This window comes from Zingiber officinale, chromosome 3A (genome assembly GCF_018446385.1).
Source record: "Zingiber officinale cultivar Zhangliang chromosome 3A, Zo_v1.1, whole genome shotgun sequence".
Taxonomy (NCBI): Eukaryota; Viridiplantae; Streptophyta; class Magnoliopsida; order Zingiberales; family Zingiberaceae; genus Zingiber; species Zingiber officinale.
In genome coordinates, this window is record NC_055990.1 from 137676952 (window position 1) to 137693518 (window position 16567).

Genomic DNA, 16567 nt, shown 5'->3' on the forward strand with positions numbered 1-16567 from the left:
TAATTTTAATTTCTTGTTTGAACTAACTAAGATATTCTTGTTCATTTGGAAATACAATTTTTAGTATTTTCTTTAATTTAGTGTTGGTTGACAATGTATTCTTAATTGATAAGCTATATACATTGAATACCTTAACTCCTACAGTTGAAAACGTAATTATGCATAGCATAGGTGCAAAACACAAATTAACTGACAAAAATTCTTCCATGTTGTGACATAGTCATTTAAAATATATATCCAAATAACACCGAAAAAGCTTAATATCATATGGAATTCTCAATTCTCTTGAAAAGTCAAATTTTGATGTTTGCATATATAGAGAGTGTTAAGTGGAAGATCACTAACAAAAGAAATAAGGGGACAAACTGATGTAGTGATGTTTTGAAGCTAATATATATAGACATTTGTGGACCATTTCATAAGATACCTTGGAATGAACACCCATATTTCATTAGCTTCATAGACAACTATTCTCGATTCGGTTCTTTTGTACCTTATTTATGAGAAGTTGTAATTGTTGGGGTTGCAAGGTTGCAAACATAGTCCCATATTGAAAACACATGGAAAAGATCATGGGTTTATAAGAGAAAGATATCTCCATTGGCATGAGGCCTTTTGGGTAGAGCCCAAGAGCAAAACCATGAGGGCTTAGGCCCAAAGTGGACAATATCATGTCATTGTGGAGATATCTAAATTCTTTTCGATCCTACAATTGGTATCAGAGCCCGGACTGCCAGAAGGTTTAACCGCCGACTGTGCACAAGAGCTATGGTCTGATTGAACCATGTGAGTACAATATTGACCTCGAACAAAGAAAGTGGGGGCTCCTATGTTCGGATCAAGAGGACCAGACACCGGGCAGGAAGTCCTAGTAGGTCGGGTGGACCGAGGGGCAGGAAGTCCTAGTTGCGGCTAGGCAAGAAAGTCCTAGTAGGTCGGGTAGACCGAGGGGCAGGAAGTCCTAGTAGGTCGGGTAGACCGAGGGGCAGGAAGTCCTAGTAGGTCAGGTAGACCGAGGGGCAAGAAGACCTGGTGGGTCAAGGATCGGACGTGGGAAGCCCATGGTCCTTTGTTTGAGGGGGGGATTGTTGGGGTTGCAAGGTTGCAAACATAGTCTCATATTGAAAACACATGGAAAAGATCATGGGTTTATAAGAGAAAGATATCTCCATTGGCATGAGGCCTTTTGGGTAGAGCCCAAGAGCAAAACCATGAGGGCTTAGGCCCAAAGTGGACAATATCATGTCATTGTGGAGATATCTAAATTCTTTTCGATCCTACAGTAATCTTTACAAGTGTTCAAAATTTTCAAAGGAGAAGTTGCAAATCAATTAGGTAATAAAATTAAGGTCATTATATCTGATCGTGGAGGTGAATATTATGATTAATATGATGGATTAGGTGAATAACATCTAAGACCTTTTGTAAATTACCTTGCTGAGTGTAGGATTGTGCCTCAATATACACCATGTATGGTACTCCTAGTTAGAATGGTGTAGTTGATCATCGTAGTCGTACCCTAAAATACATGGTAAGAAGTATGATGATTTTTACTTCTTTACGGCAGACTTTGTAAGGTGAGGCACTCAATATTATAGGTTACCTACTTAATAGAGTATCTAATAAGATAGTAACTAAAACCTCAAACAAGATGAAGGGCGCTGGAATTCCATTCTGTTTCAATTTTCCTGTACAAAAAAAATTGTACAAGAACAGAACTTTTCCTAGCAACCCGCATGTTCGATCAAACATGTGTTTGATCAATCAAGCAAGTTCTTGAATGATCAAAGCACACCTTGATCGAAGTACAAGATCGCTGGCCTCTTGTGTTGGTATTCCAAAAATGATACAAAGAAAACTAACTAATTACACAGCGGAATTAAAGAACTAGTTGTATCTTTCCTTTGCAGCTAAAGACCTCTTGAACTTCTGCCGTATTCCTCTCCTTTTCTTGGACGTCGTGTGGGCGACGATCTACCAAGACAAAACCACCCTCCTTCTCTTCTCGGTTGCCAAACCACCGGCTACAAAAGGAGCTCTTAGGATGGGGCACCTTCTCTTCTTCTTCCTCTTCTTTAAGCTGCCGCCCACCAAGGAGTAGAAGAGGGGGATGCCGGCCTTAACAAGGAGGGGGCCGCCGACCCTAAGTGAGGAGGAAAGGGAGGGGCACCCGCCACAAGGAGGAGAAGAAAGAAAATTAGGGTTTATGGGCCACCACCTACTCCTTTTTATAGGCTTGCCATCAGTTACAAAGAAATAAAAATAACATAATTCTGTTTAGAAAAAATCTCCCTTTCTATAACCAAGTTAAACCAAGCCAAGTTAAACCAAACCAAGTTATGGATGAGTGGATATGAGGCTTTATATAGAGACTACAACGGGGACCTAGAGGAGGAATTGGTTTAGGCCTCCTGATAGGCTTGGGCTTCTTGTGTTCGACCCGAACACCCAACCCAAGTCCATCAATAATAATTCATACCACTAAAGGGTTATTATTGAACTACCGCACCAATCCTATATTACAATATGGGTTCCTTCTTATCATGAGTGTGTTAATCTCCCTGTGTTTAAGATATCATATGTCCATTAATTAATTGAGTTACTAACAACCCAATTAATTAACATCTGATTCCAAGAGTAGTACCACTCAACTTTATTATCATACCGGACTAAGTCCACCTGCAGGGTTTACATGATAATCCTTATGAGCTCCTCAAGGGGACATCATTAGCCTAAATAATTAGGACACAGATTCCTTCTATAATCAACAACACACCATATAAGTAATACTATCTCCCAACTCATCGGGCCTATTGATTTAACGAATAAATCTTACCCATTGATAATTTAAAGAAATAAATACTAAGTATACGTGCTTGTTATTATATCGGGATTAAGAGGACACACATCCATAATAACAGAGGTTCTGTTCTCTTATGTAGTCAGTATCGAACAACTTCAAATGGTCTTCCTCAGTACACAAAAAGTGTACTAGTGTAATTTTATAGTCAAGACAAACTAATACCAAATTACACTACAACCGTTCTAATGGGTTGTCCCAATCCATCTTGGTTGTGAGCTACTATTTATAATTTATAAGGAACCGATAACATAATCTTCTGTATGTCAGCACACACCATGTTATCTATAATTTAAATTAAATGGACAACTACATTGACACATATATAAATATAAAATGCAGGCATTTGACCAAAGTGATTCTAATTTCAAAATATTTCAAAACAGATGTTCATACAAAAGCTAGGCTTATAGTATACATCCAAACAATCTCCCACTTATACTAAAAGACTATGATGTCATAAATGCTGCCATACACCTAATTCTCATCCCCTCAACATACCTATCAAAAGCTCTCGTCGGAAGAACCTTAGTGAAAGGATATGCTAGGTTATCTGCTGATGTAATCTTGGCGACAACAACCTCCCCTCGTTTTACGATGTCTTGTATCAGGTAGTACTTGCGCTCAATGTGTTTACTTACCTTATGGGCTCATGTTTCCTTCGAGTTTGCTACTGCACCACTGTTGTCACAATAAATTATGATAACTTTGGTTAAACCAGGAATCACATCTAAGTTCATCAAGAAGTTTCTGAGCCATACAGCTTCTTTGGCTGCCTCAAAGGCTGCGACATACTCAGCTTCTATGGTGGAGTCTGAAACACATTTCTTCTTAACACTCCTCCATGCTATGGCTCCACCTCTCAAAGTAAACACATACCCTGAGGTTGATTTACTGTTGTCCCAATTTGATTGAAAATCTGAATCCGTGTAACCCACAGGGAGCAAATCATCTACCTGATAAATCAGCATATAATCTCTAGTCCTTTTCAGGTACTTTAATATATGATTTACGGCAGTCCAATGTCCCAGTTCTGGGTTACTTTGATATCTGCTAACCATGCCTACGACAAACAAATATCCGATCTCGTACATAGCATCGCATACATTAGGCTTCCTACAGCCGAAGTATAAGGAACTGCCTTTATCTCCTCTATCTCCTTTGATGTATTAGGACACATCCTTTTAAATAAAGGTACTCTATGCCGAAAAGGTAGAAAACTTTTCTTGGAGTTTTGCATGCTAAAACGAGCTAGGATAGTATCGATATATGAAGCTTAGGATAAGCACAACATCCTTTTCTTGCGATCCCTTATTACTTTGATCCCAAGAATATGTCCACATTCTTCCAAGTCCTTCATATCAAACTGCTTGGACATCCATACCCTTACGTTTGACAACACTTTGACATTGTTACCAATGAGCAAAATGTCATCTACGTATAGTACAAGAAATACCATCACGTTTTCGTCACTTTTCTTATATACACAAGACTCATCCGAACACTGAATGAATCTATAAGACTAGATCACTTTATCAAATTAGATGCTCCAAGATCTCGAAGCTTGTTTCGGTCCATAAACGGACCAATTGAGCTTACATACAAGATGCTCTTTGCCCTTAGCAATGAATCCCTCTGGTTGCTTCATATAGATGTTTTCTTCAAGACTTCCGTTAAGGAAAGCTGTCTTGACATCCATTTGCCAAGCCTCATAATCCATATGAACAACAATAGATAAAAGAATCTTGATAGACTTAAGCATGGCTACCGGCGAAAAAAATTTCTCATAATTGATTCTCTCTTTCTAAGTATACCCCATTGCAACAAGCCTCGCTTTAAAGGTTTCCACCTTCCTGCCTATTCCTCTTTTCCTTTTGTAGACCCATTTACAACCAATGGCTTTTACACCATTTGGTGGTTCTACAAGCTCCTAGACTTGATTAGAATGCATAGATTCTATTTCAGAGTTCATTGCACTTTTCCAAGATGTTACATCTTTATCTTGGAGTGCTTCATCATATGTCCAGGGATCAGTTTCATGTTCACCAGGGATCAAGTTCGAAGACTCTCCCAAAAACATGAATCTATCAGGTTGCCTAACAACCCTCCCACTACGACGAGGCACTACCTGTAATTGTGCATCATTTGTGACACGTGTTGCAGTTACTTGTGGTATCTCATCGTGTACCGTTGGTACTAAAGTAGAAGTGTCCTCTCTTATTTCCTCAAGAACAATTTTACTCATGGGATTGTGGTTCATTAGATAGTCCTCTTCTAAAAATCGGGCATTGGTGCTAATAATGACATTCTGATCTTTAGGACTATTAAACAAACCACCTTTCGTTCCTCTAGGATATCCCATAAACAAGCGAACTTCTGTACGTGATTCCAACTTGTCAGCGTCTCCCTTCAGCACATGTGCTCGACTACCGCAAATCTGAATGTGTTTCAAACTAGGCTTACGTCCATTCCACAATTCTATGGGAGTAGAGGGTACTGACTTAGAAGGTACCAAGTTCAGAATGTACGCCACCATTTCTAGAGCATATCCTCAAAATGAATTTGGTAATTCTGAATAACTCATCATTGATCTAACCATTTTCATAAGAGTCTTATTCCTTCATTCCGCCACACAATTCTGTTGGGGTGTACCAGGTGCAGACAATTGGGATTGAATCCGGACCTCTGATAAGTAACTCCTAAACTCTCCTAAGAGGTACTCTCCACCATGATCAGACTGTAGTGTCTTGATATTTTTACCATGACGTTTCTTCACATCAACCTTGTACTCTTTGAACTTATCAAAGCACTCAGACTTGTGACGCATCAAGTAAATGTACTCATATCTCAAATAGTTGTCTTTAAAATAGATAAAATATTCAAAACCATCTCTTGCCTGGATATTCATCGACCCTCACAAATCAGAATGAACCAATTCCAACACTTCTTTGGCTCTATACCCCTTTGCCTTAAAAGGCCTTTTGATCATTTTTCCTTCCAAGCAAGACTCACAGGTCAAAAAGTTTTCCACTACCAATGAATCTAAAGGTCCATTGGCTATTAACCTTTGAATCATACTCAAGTTAATATGACCCAACCTTAGATGCCAAAGATATGTTTGTTTTATTTCTGAAGGTTGTTTTCTTTTATTAGAATTAGAAGATGTGTTATTAATTTCCATTTGTTGCATCGTGGGAGTTATTGGATTAAGAGTATACAAATTGCCAACCAACATACCAGAACAGATAACCACCCTATTTTTCTTGACAACCACTTTGTCATCAAAAGAAACAGAATATCCATCCATAAATAATTTAGAAACTGAAATCAAGTTCTTTCTAAAACATGGTACGTAAAGATAATTTTTTAAAATCAAAGTTTTATTCCTATCAAAAGATAGATAAACATCTCCCACTGCAACAATCGTCACTCTCGTAGCATTGCCCATGTAGACGGTGATCTCCCCTTCATGTAATCATCAGGTTTTCTGGAACCCCTACAATGAATTGCAGACATGATCAGTGGCTCCCGTATCTACACACCAGGTACCGGTAGATAACACCGCTAAATATGTTTTAACAACTAATGAATAAGATATACCTTTATTGTTCTCTTTTTTGTGAGGGTAGTCCACCTTCCAATGTTCAGACTGCTTGCATGTGAAGCACTTGCCCTTCGGCTTCTTCACACCTGCTTGCGGCCCAGTCCCTTGAGGTCGAATCACTTTCTTTGTCGAACCAACTTATTTCTTCTTCTTCTTTCCGCCTTTCGACTTAGAAGTAGAAACGTTTTCAGCAATGTGAACTTGAGAACTTTGACGAAATAGCTCTTCTACCGCTTGGAGTTCTATCAAAAGTTCCGCCAACGAATACACCCTTTTTTTCATGTTGTAATTCAGGCAGAACTACTCAAAACTTTTGGGCAGCGTTTGGAGAATGATATCAACCTGGGTTTTCCCATCCATTTTAGCTCCAAGGACTTCCATCTTATTCAAAAGAGTCATCATCTTGAGGATATGATAACTCACGGGTGTCCCCTCAATCATGGCGGCCGTCATTAAGTTTCTCATGGCCTCCTGCCTGGCAACCCAATTCTAGTGTCCAAAGAGTTCCTTGAGATTGAGCATCATGTCATAGGCAGTATGTAGGGTATGGTGCTGATGTTGCAGCACATTTGACATAAAAGTCAAAATATAACACCACGCCATCTCATCTGCCTTAACCCATTTCCTTATGTCCCTCTATCTCCTCTTCACTAGAATCCTTATCAGGCACGCTAGGATAGACCTCAAGAAGTACGAACTTATATTCTTCATCAGTTAAGACAATGTCCAAGTTCCATTTCCAATCAATATAATTTGGGTCAGTAAGTTTGTTTTCTTTTAAAATAACTGCAAGAGAATTGAAAGTCATTTTGAAATCCTGAGAATCACAAAATAAAATATTTGGTCAAAACTTTAGAATTTTAATTAATATTGATTCCTCAAACAATATAATTTAAATTCACCAATACCTCAAAATACCGTGAATTTCGTATGCCACAATAGTGTGGACGTATACTAATTTAAACATTTGTAAGAGGAGGTTTTACCCATTAATTTTATTATCTTGTCGACCTAACTTTATGACAAAATAAAATTAATAGTTGGTTCATCTTCGGTCACACAAATAATAGCAGTGACTCCTATGGGGAGGATACTATTAAATGTGCCTAAGTATATACCATTACTTGATACTTAGTCCATTAATTAGGATTGTGCCCCTTCAGATGGAGAAGATCACACATACCTAAATAATTTCCTATAATCATCCATAGAGGAAGTTTGATCTAGTGATCTGCAAATAAACTCATTCGATATAGAGGAAGGCACTTAAAGCCAATGCGCAAGTTTGAATGCATCACTTACAAATCAGTAATGGAGACCGTGAAATTTATTTAAATAATCCATCTCCTACTTAGTTATTTAAATTGAGGAATTTTAACATGCACACACATCACAACACATAAAAACAGCATCATCACAGCACACACAAACAATATATAAAGGCAATAAATATGGAAATAAAATTTTCAACTATTATGGCCTCATCCAACGTTGTCCTCCAATATGTTGACAATAGATCACTGTCCTCTAATATGCCTCCAATGGATCAAGCTATCGCATCTATCTCGCTTCCTTCTCTGCCGCGCCTCCGGTCCTCAAAATAGCACCACGCATAGCAAGGATACAAGCCGCAATAATAAAAAAATAAAATTTTACATTTATCGATCCTATATTCCACAAAGAAATTTACATGTAATCTAAATCGAACAAAATGTAAAAATTAATATGACAATTGGTCGTATTTAATTATTACAATCATGTACACACAAACAACCTCGACATGCCCGAGGGTTCAAATTACACACAAACACAAAAAGTCATAATAGTTGGATCTAGGATGTCTGCAATCATAGAGTTAATGTTTCTAACACATCCTACTATTATCCGGCCTAAACTTATGTATGATCAGTGTATAATTTAACCAAAAACCAATCACACAGAGTCAGAAAACTTGCTCTGATACCACTTGAAGGGCACTGGAATTCTGTTCTGTTTCAATTTCCCTGTACAAAAAAAAAATTATACAAGAACAGAACTTTTCCTAGCAACCCACATGTTTGATCAAACATGTGTTTGATCAATCAAGCAAGTTTTTGAATGATCAAAGCACACCTTGATCAAAGTACAAGATCACTAGCCTCTTGTGTTGGTATTCCAAAAACGATACAAAGAAAAGTAACTAATTACGCAGCGGAATTAAAAAACTAGTTTTACCTTTCCTTTGTAGCTAAAGATCTCTTGATCTTCTGCCGTATTCCTCTCCTCTTCTTTGACGTCGTGTGGGTGACGATCTACCAAGACAAAACCACCCTCCTTCTCTTCTCGGTTTCCAAACCGTTGGCTACAAAAGGAGCTCTTAAGATGGGGCACCTTCTCTTCTTCTTCCTCTTCTTCAAGCCGCCGCCCACCAAGGAGTAGAAGAGGGGGATGCCGGCCTTAGCAAGGAGGGGCCTGCTGACCCTTGCAAGGAGAGGGGCCGCCGGCTCTTAGCAAGGGAGAAGGGGAGGGGCGCCGGCCTTAAGTGAGGAGGAAAGGGAGGGGCGCCGACCACAAGGAGGAGAAGAGAGAAAATTAGGTTTTAGGGGCCACTACCTATTCCTTTTTATAGGCTTGCCATCGGTTACAAAGAAAGAAAAATAACAGAATTCTGTTTAGAAAAAATTTCTCTTTCTATAACCAAGTTAAACCAAACCAAGTTAAACCAAGCTAAGTTAAATCAAGCCAAGTTAAACTAAACCAAGTTAAAATAAATCAAGTTAAACCAAACCAAGTTATGGATGAGTGGATGCGAGGCTTTATATAGAGGCTACAACAAGAACCTAGAGGATGAATTGGTTTAGGCCTTCTGATAGGCTTGGGCTTCTTGTGTTCGGCCCGAACACCCAACTCAAGTCCATCAATAATAACTCATACCATTAAAGGGTTATTATTGAACTACCGCACCAATCTCATATTATAATATGAGCTTCTTCTTATCATGAGTGCGTTAATCTCCCTGTGTTTAAGCTATCGTATGTCCGTTAATTAATTGAGTTACTGACAACCCAATTAATTAACATCTGATTCCAAGAGTAGTACCACTCAACTTTATTATCATGCCGGACTAAGTCCACCTGCAGGTTTTACATGATAATCATTATGAGCTCCTCAAGGGGACATCATCAGCTTAAATAATTAGGACACAAATTTCTTCTATAATCAACTATACACCATATAAATAATACTATCTCTCAACTCATCGGGCCTATTGATTTAACGAATAAATCTCACCCATTGATAAGTTAAATAAATAAATACTAAGTATACATGCTTGTTATTATATCGGGATTAAGAGGACACACATCCATAATAATAGAGGTTCTGTTCTCTTATGTAGTCAGTACAAATCGAACAACCTCAAATGATCCTACTCAATACACACAAAGTGTACTAGTATAATTTTATAGTCAAGACAGACTAATACCAAATTACACTACAACCGTTCCAATGGTTTGTCCCAATCCATCTTGGTTGTGAGCTACTATTTATAATTTATAAGGAACCGATAACATAATCTTCTGTGTTGCACCACATATTATGTTATCTACAATATAAATTAAATGGACAACTGCATTGACATATATATAAATATAAAATACAGATATTTTACCAAAGTGATTCTCATTTCAAAATATTTCAAAACAAATGTTCATACAAAAGCTAGGCTTATAGTATACGTCCCAACACAAGCTGTGGATGGGTAGGAAGCATAGCATTAGGCATTTTCACGTCTGGGTTTGCCCAACTGAGGCTAGACATTATTGGCCTCATGAAAAGAAATTGGACTTAAGGATAATTAGTTGTAATTTTGTAGGTTACTCTGAGAAGTCCATGAGGTATAAATTTTATGATCTCTCTAATAGATCTTTTTTCAAAATCAAAATGTCAAATTCATTAAGAACTGTGGGAGCACTATGGTTAGGGAAGTATTTTTTTAGGAAAGCGTTAGCGATCCTCCTGTGGTCACTATTAGTGGAATAAGTAGTGATATGACTACCATGCCTTATAGTACGAATATTCCACATTAAGTGGGAGTAGTGAATCAAGATATTCTTGTGTCATTTCCAATACAAGTAGCAGGTCATTCCTCTCAAAGTGAGATATTGTCTCGTATTAATATGCAAGTTTCTCAACCACCTCAAAAATAAATGCCTTTAAGGTGATCCCCCTAAGGATAGGGTAGGATATCCACGATTTCAAGTAATTATGTTTATCTCCAAGAGCATGAGCTTGATATAGATTGGATAGTGATCCTATATCTTTCCAAGAAGTCAAATAATGCTCAAACCTGTTGGTGTGGGAAGAATCCGACGATCGAACCTGGGTTTTGATTATGTCAAAGGGTTCAAAGTTAAGGTTATTTGTGGTTTAACAAGTTTGAATGACATTGTAGGAAAGTCCTAAGGGTTCTTAGGAAAAAGTCCTAATTACAGTTAGGTAGGTGGAAAATCCTAGGGCATGGTAACCCTAGGTCCTAGGGGTGGTAACCCTAGGCAGAAAGTCTTGGAGGGTCAAGAGCTTCAAGAAAAATCCTAGAGTCGGGGACTCTAGGTTGAAATCCTGGTGTCGCGAGCCGGGTGGAAGTCTGGGTGGGTCGTGGAGCAGACGTCCAACAGAAAGTCTTGGAGCTTCGAGCGTTGAGCAAAAGTTTAATCAATTTGGAGGATCGGTCTGGCAACAGGTAACTTTTCCTGAGTGGAGTAGGTGAGGACACGTTTCCCATTGAGGGAACAGTAGGCGTCGGTTCGACCTAGGGTTTCCAGAGGAAATCCGAAGTCAAAACCGAACAGTCTGAAGGCTGTCAACTTATTTATTTCATATTATTTAACTCTGTTTTATCGGAAACTAATAGTTCTGCAGGGTTAGACATAACCTTGATCGGTCGACTGGACAACTTGATCGGACGACCGAACCCCAGTACACAAAGGATCAGAATCCAGCTCTCGGTGAAGGGTTGACTAAAGGGATCGGTCGACCGAACCGAAGATAGACAGATACCTAGTCGAGTGAGTTGATTAGATCGAATGAGGAAAAGACCATCGACTGATCGATCAACCAAACAGAGGGATCAGTCGACCGAACGTAGGCGCTATCTAGAGAGGCTGCATCTGGACAAAAGGTCAAGCAAGTTCAACAGGTTCAGTCGACTGAAGAAGGGGATTGGTCGACCGTGTTGGTGCAACCTTAGGTCAAGGTTGACCTGGTTGACTAGACTTGAGTTGACTGGACTCGAGTTGTGTTTTGATGTTTGACGAGTTATGTTTGACAATGTTTGTACCTTGATGCTTGACAAGGATACAAGCTTGGGAGATTGTGGGTGCAACCCGCGGTCAAGGTTGACCTGGTTGACCCAAGGTGAGTTGACCTGACTCGGAAAAGTCCAAGCAGGGAGCTTGGCACGGGAAAAGTCCAAGTATGGAGACTTGGCACAGGAAAAGTCCAAGTATGGAGACTTGGCACGGAGAAGTCCAAGTATGGAAGCTTGGCACATGGGAAGTCGGAGAGGGCTCGGAAGCTCGTTCTCCGGACTGTGGTCAGAGAGGGCTCGGGAGCTCGTTCTCTGGACCAGATGTGGAAAAGTCCTGGTGAGTGAAGCCAAGCAGACGGGAAAGTCCTGGTGAGTGAAGCCAGGCAGTTAGAAAGTCCTGGTGAGTGAAGCCAGGCAATTGGAAAAGTCCTGGTGAGTGAAGCCGGACAGATTGGAAATCCTGGTGAGTGAAGCCAGGCAGATTGGAAATCCTGGTGAGTGAAGCCAGGTGAAAACCCTAGTGAGTGAAGCTAGGTGAAAGTCCTGGTGAGTGAAGCCGGGCAAGGGAAAATCCAGATGGATCAAGGGTGATCGGACATCTGGTGATGGGAAGTCTAAGTAGGTCATAGGATTGACCGGATACTTGGCACAGAGAGAAAAGTCTAAGTGGGTCAAAGGGATTGACCTGACACTTAGCGGGGAGTCCTAGCAGGTCAAGGGAGTGACTGGATGCTAGGCGCAATGTACCAATAGGTCAAGATTGACCGGATGTTGGTTTGGACTTGGTTTGGGCAAAAACCATGAGCTGGATCGATCTGGTGATCGATCCAGTGATACCGCGAATATTCTGATCGGTCTGGTGACTGATCAGTAACACATCAGTAGCATACTGTGTGATAACTGATCAGTCTGGTGACCGATCAGGAGTCGATCAGAAGCCGAACAGGAGCGAGGCACAAGAGGGGTTGATCGGTCTGGGGATCGATCAGCACAAAGCCTGATCGGCCCCCCAGACCGATCAGGAAGTTCCCTGATCGGTCTGTGGACCGATCAGTAGGTTCCCTGATCGGTCCATAGACCGATCAGGGCACTAGCCGTTGCGACGCAACGGCTAGATTTCTTCTGTGCTTCTTTCTCCGCAAGTATAAAAGGAGGCTGAGAGCTTCTACATTGGGTTCTTCTTCTTCTTCTTCTTCTTTCTTGGATTGAAGCTTCTGCTCCTGTGCTCTGAGGTTCTGAGCTTTGTTGAGCTCGCTTCCGAAGCTTCGCGTTTGCTTCCAGTCGTCGATCAGCTGCTGCAGTTGGGTTGTGAAGTTGCTGCTTCATCGCCTCCGGTCGACAGAGAAGGCAAGCGAGTGTTGCATTCATATTGTTGTTTGTATTTACTTCTTGCTTTCCTTGTACTCCTTTCTTGTTGTTACAAGTATTGTGGCGAGGTTTCTCCACCCACAAGGAGCATCTATTAGCCGGTTCTCCGGGGACTCATCCACCGACGGATTGATAGGCTTCGTCCACCTTACGGACACGCCGAGGAGTAGGAGTTTATCTCCGAACCTCGTTACATCGGTTTGTTTGAGGTTTGTCTTCTTTCCCTTTCGTTTCTGTGTTTATTTTCAGCTGCGCTAACACATTTTGTAGAAAGAAACGACGATTTGGGGTCGGCTATTCACACCCCCCTCTCTAGCCTCCGTACGAAGGATCCTAACAGACCGATCCTTGTCGAGTCAAGGGTTGATCTCGAAGATCAGGCTATCTGGATCAGGCTTGAAGCTGCTATAAAAAGGGATCTCGACCAACTACTTTGAACAACAATTCTACAAGCAATCTTTGAAGCTGCGCTCTACGCCGAAATGACTCAACGACGCTCAGCTGCTGTTTCGACAATCGACGACTACTTCCATCATCTTTTGTATTGTCGGTATAATCTTTTAAGTTCAATACTTGTATTTACTTATTTGTAAAAGATTCTCGAGCTTATAGTGATTGTCCATCGAAAGCACTCTCACGTGCGAGCCTTGGAGTAGGAGTCGCCACAAGCTCCGAACCAAGTAAATCCTTGGTATTTGTGTTTTGTTTGTCTCTCTCTTATTTTCGCTGCGTATTTACTTTGAGTTTACTCGAAATGAACGAATTAGCCACGAGCACTATTTACCCCCTCTAGCGCTTTTTGATCCTACAATTAGTATCAGAGCGGGGTTGCTTTGAATCGGTACAACTATCGTTTGAGCATTCTTATTCATCGTTTTTTCAACCATTTTTGTTCAAAATAAAACTTTTGAAAAAATGGACAAAAAAGCAAAACTTGCTGAAACGGTAGTTGTACTAATTCAGAGCAACCCCGTTCTGATACTAATTGTAGGATCGAAAGCATTGGGGGGGTGAATAGTGCTCGTGACTAATTTATTCATTCAGAGTAAAACACGCAGTTGAAAATAAAACATACAATGTAAACATCAAGGTTTTACTTGGTTCGGAACCTGTGGTGACTCCTACTCCAAGGCCCGCACGTAAAAGTGCTTTCGATGGGAAATCACTAATCAATTTGAAATAGTACAAAAAAATTACAATTGTAGTACAAGGAACTTTTAAATGAAAATGACACCGATAGCTCTGTATGAGAAAATCTTCTAGAAGAATCGTTGTCGGAGCTTTCGGGTGTCGTAGAAGCGTTTTCTGAGTAGCTTAAAGAAGTGAAAGTTGTTTGTTGCATTGTATCGAATCTCCTGGTCAAAGCTTCCTTTATAGGCTTTTCCAGGCGCCTAGAACCCCTCCGGGCGCCTAGACCATGTGGCTCGGCCACTCCGCGCGTGCCACATCAGCTTGGTGATAACTTTTGGGTTCCGGGAGCCTGCACCGACTCGGAGTGCCCGACCAGCTCGGGGTGCCCGGACCAACTTTCTCCAGCCCCTCATTTGCTGCAAAATAAAGTTAGCCCAGGCAAAAACAATACACATATAATATGAAATATGACAGCTCTGACTGCCCGATTCTGACTTTGAGTTTCGTTGAAACTTTAGGTCGAACCGACGCCTACTGTTCCTTCATCGGGGAATGCATCCTCGCCTACTTCTCTCAGGAGAGTTTACCTGTTACCAGATTGATCCTCCAGACCGACTAGACTTTCTGCCTAGGGTTACCACCCCCTAGGACCTAGGGTTACCACCCCCTAGGACCTAGGGTTACCACCCCTTAGGGTTTTCCTCAGCCTAGGATTACCACCCCCTAGGACCTAGGGTTACCACCCCCTAGGGTTTCCCTTAGCCTAGGATTACCACCCTCTAGGACCTAGGGTTACCACCCCCTAAGATTTCTCCAGCCTAGGGTTACCACCCCCTAGGACATAGGGTTACCACCCCCTAGGGTTTTCCACCTATCTAACCGCAGCTAGGATTTTCCACCACCTAGGGTTACCGACCCCTAGGACCTAAGGTTACCATCCCCTAGGGTTTTTCACCTGCTTAGAATTCACTAGGACTTTTGCCTAAGACAACTTAGGACTTTCCTGTAAACTCAATGAACCTTGTTAGATAACAAGATAACTTAACTGTTGACCCTTTGACATAATCAAAACACAGGTTTGATCGTCAGATGCTTCCCGCACCAACAATAGCAAGTTCTAGAGGAACAATAACATAAGTGCATCATTCAATTAAGGCTCATCCTTATTAGGTATAGATGTAGTATCTCAATTTACCAATCAAGTGTCCACCATTAAGTAGCAACCTTGAGAAAATTAAAAGTCCATTTATGACATTAAGCCTAAAATAAGATTCTCAAATCTAGCTCACATTCTCTACTTCTAACATATCATAGGAAAATGTTAAGGGGTGTCATTTTCTTATTCAAAATTAAAGCTAAATATAATAAGAAAACTTTCTACAATAAAGAATTAATTTCTCAAAACCAAAATCAACATTTGCACACAAGGAATTTATAAAAGAAAAGACTAACATAAAGCATGAATTAAAATGCAAAAGAAAACCAAATTAGAACCAACTTCCCTTTATTCCCGGTGGTTGAAGAAGATTTAGTAAGAGAAGCCACGCCGGTAGTAGAGTAATTGTGGTTACAATGAAATCCTTTTCATCCATCATTTTTTCTTTGAAAATTCTCTCTGGAGGTTGAAGGTGGTTCAGATTAAGTACCCATTTTAAACATCTGTTGTATCATACAAAAGCTAATAAAAACAACTCCTCCCAAACACTTTCATGATAAGAGGATACTGAAACACAATTAATCTTTACACTAAATGTATCAAAATGAGCATCACATTCTATAAATTCAAAAACCGGTACCTTAAAGAAATTTTCTGAAAAATCACAAGAAACACTAATCTTGTCATGTTAAAAGGTACCTGTGGGGTTCTAAAATGGTGTCTGTGACCTCCTCATCATCAAGTAATGGTTCAAACTCTGGTTCAGGTGATTCTTGGAGTATTACTTCCAATGTACAATCCCCTACACTTATATCATCAACATCTAGCTCAGGCTCTGGTTCAGGTGATTCTTGGGGTCTTGCTTCCAATGTGCAATCCCCTAAACTTATATAATCAACAAGTAAATGTTCAGTTCTTGCATCATTCATAACATCCACAACAATAATATTAGTAGAATCAGAAATCTGTACATCTACATCATCATCATAAAAAATACTAGAAAAATCTTGTGAAGTAATGGAAGTAAGGTCAGGCCTAACACAATCTCTACTTTCTATCTCCCCACTGGAGTTTTGTGTTTGTAGCTGGTTGATGGCTGATGCAATTTGATCTAATTGACTCTGTATATTCTATATTCTTGCAAATTGTTGCTCTTGATGC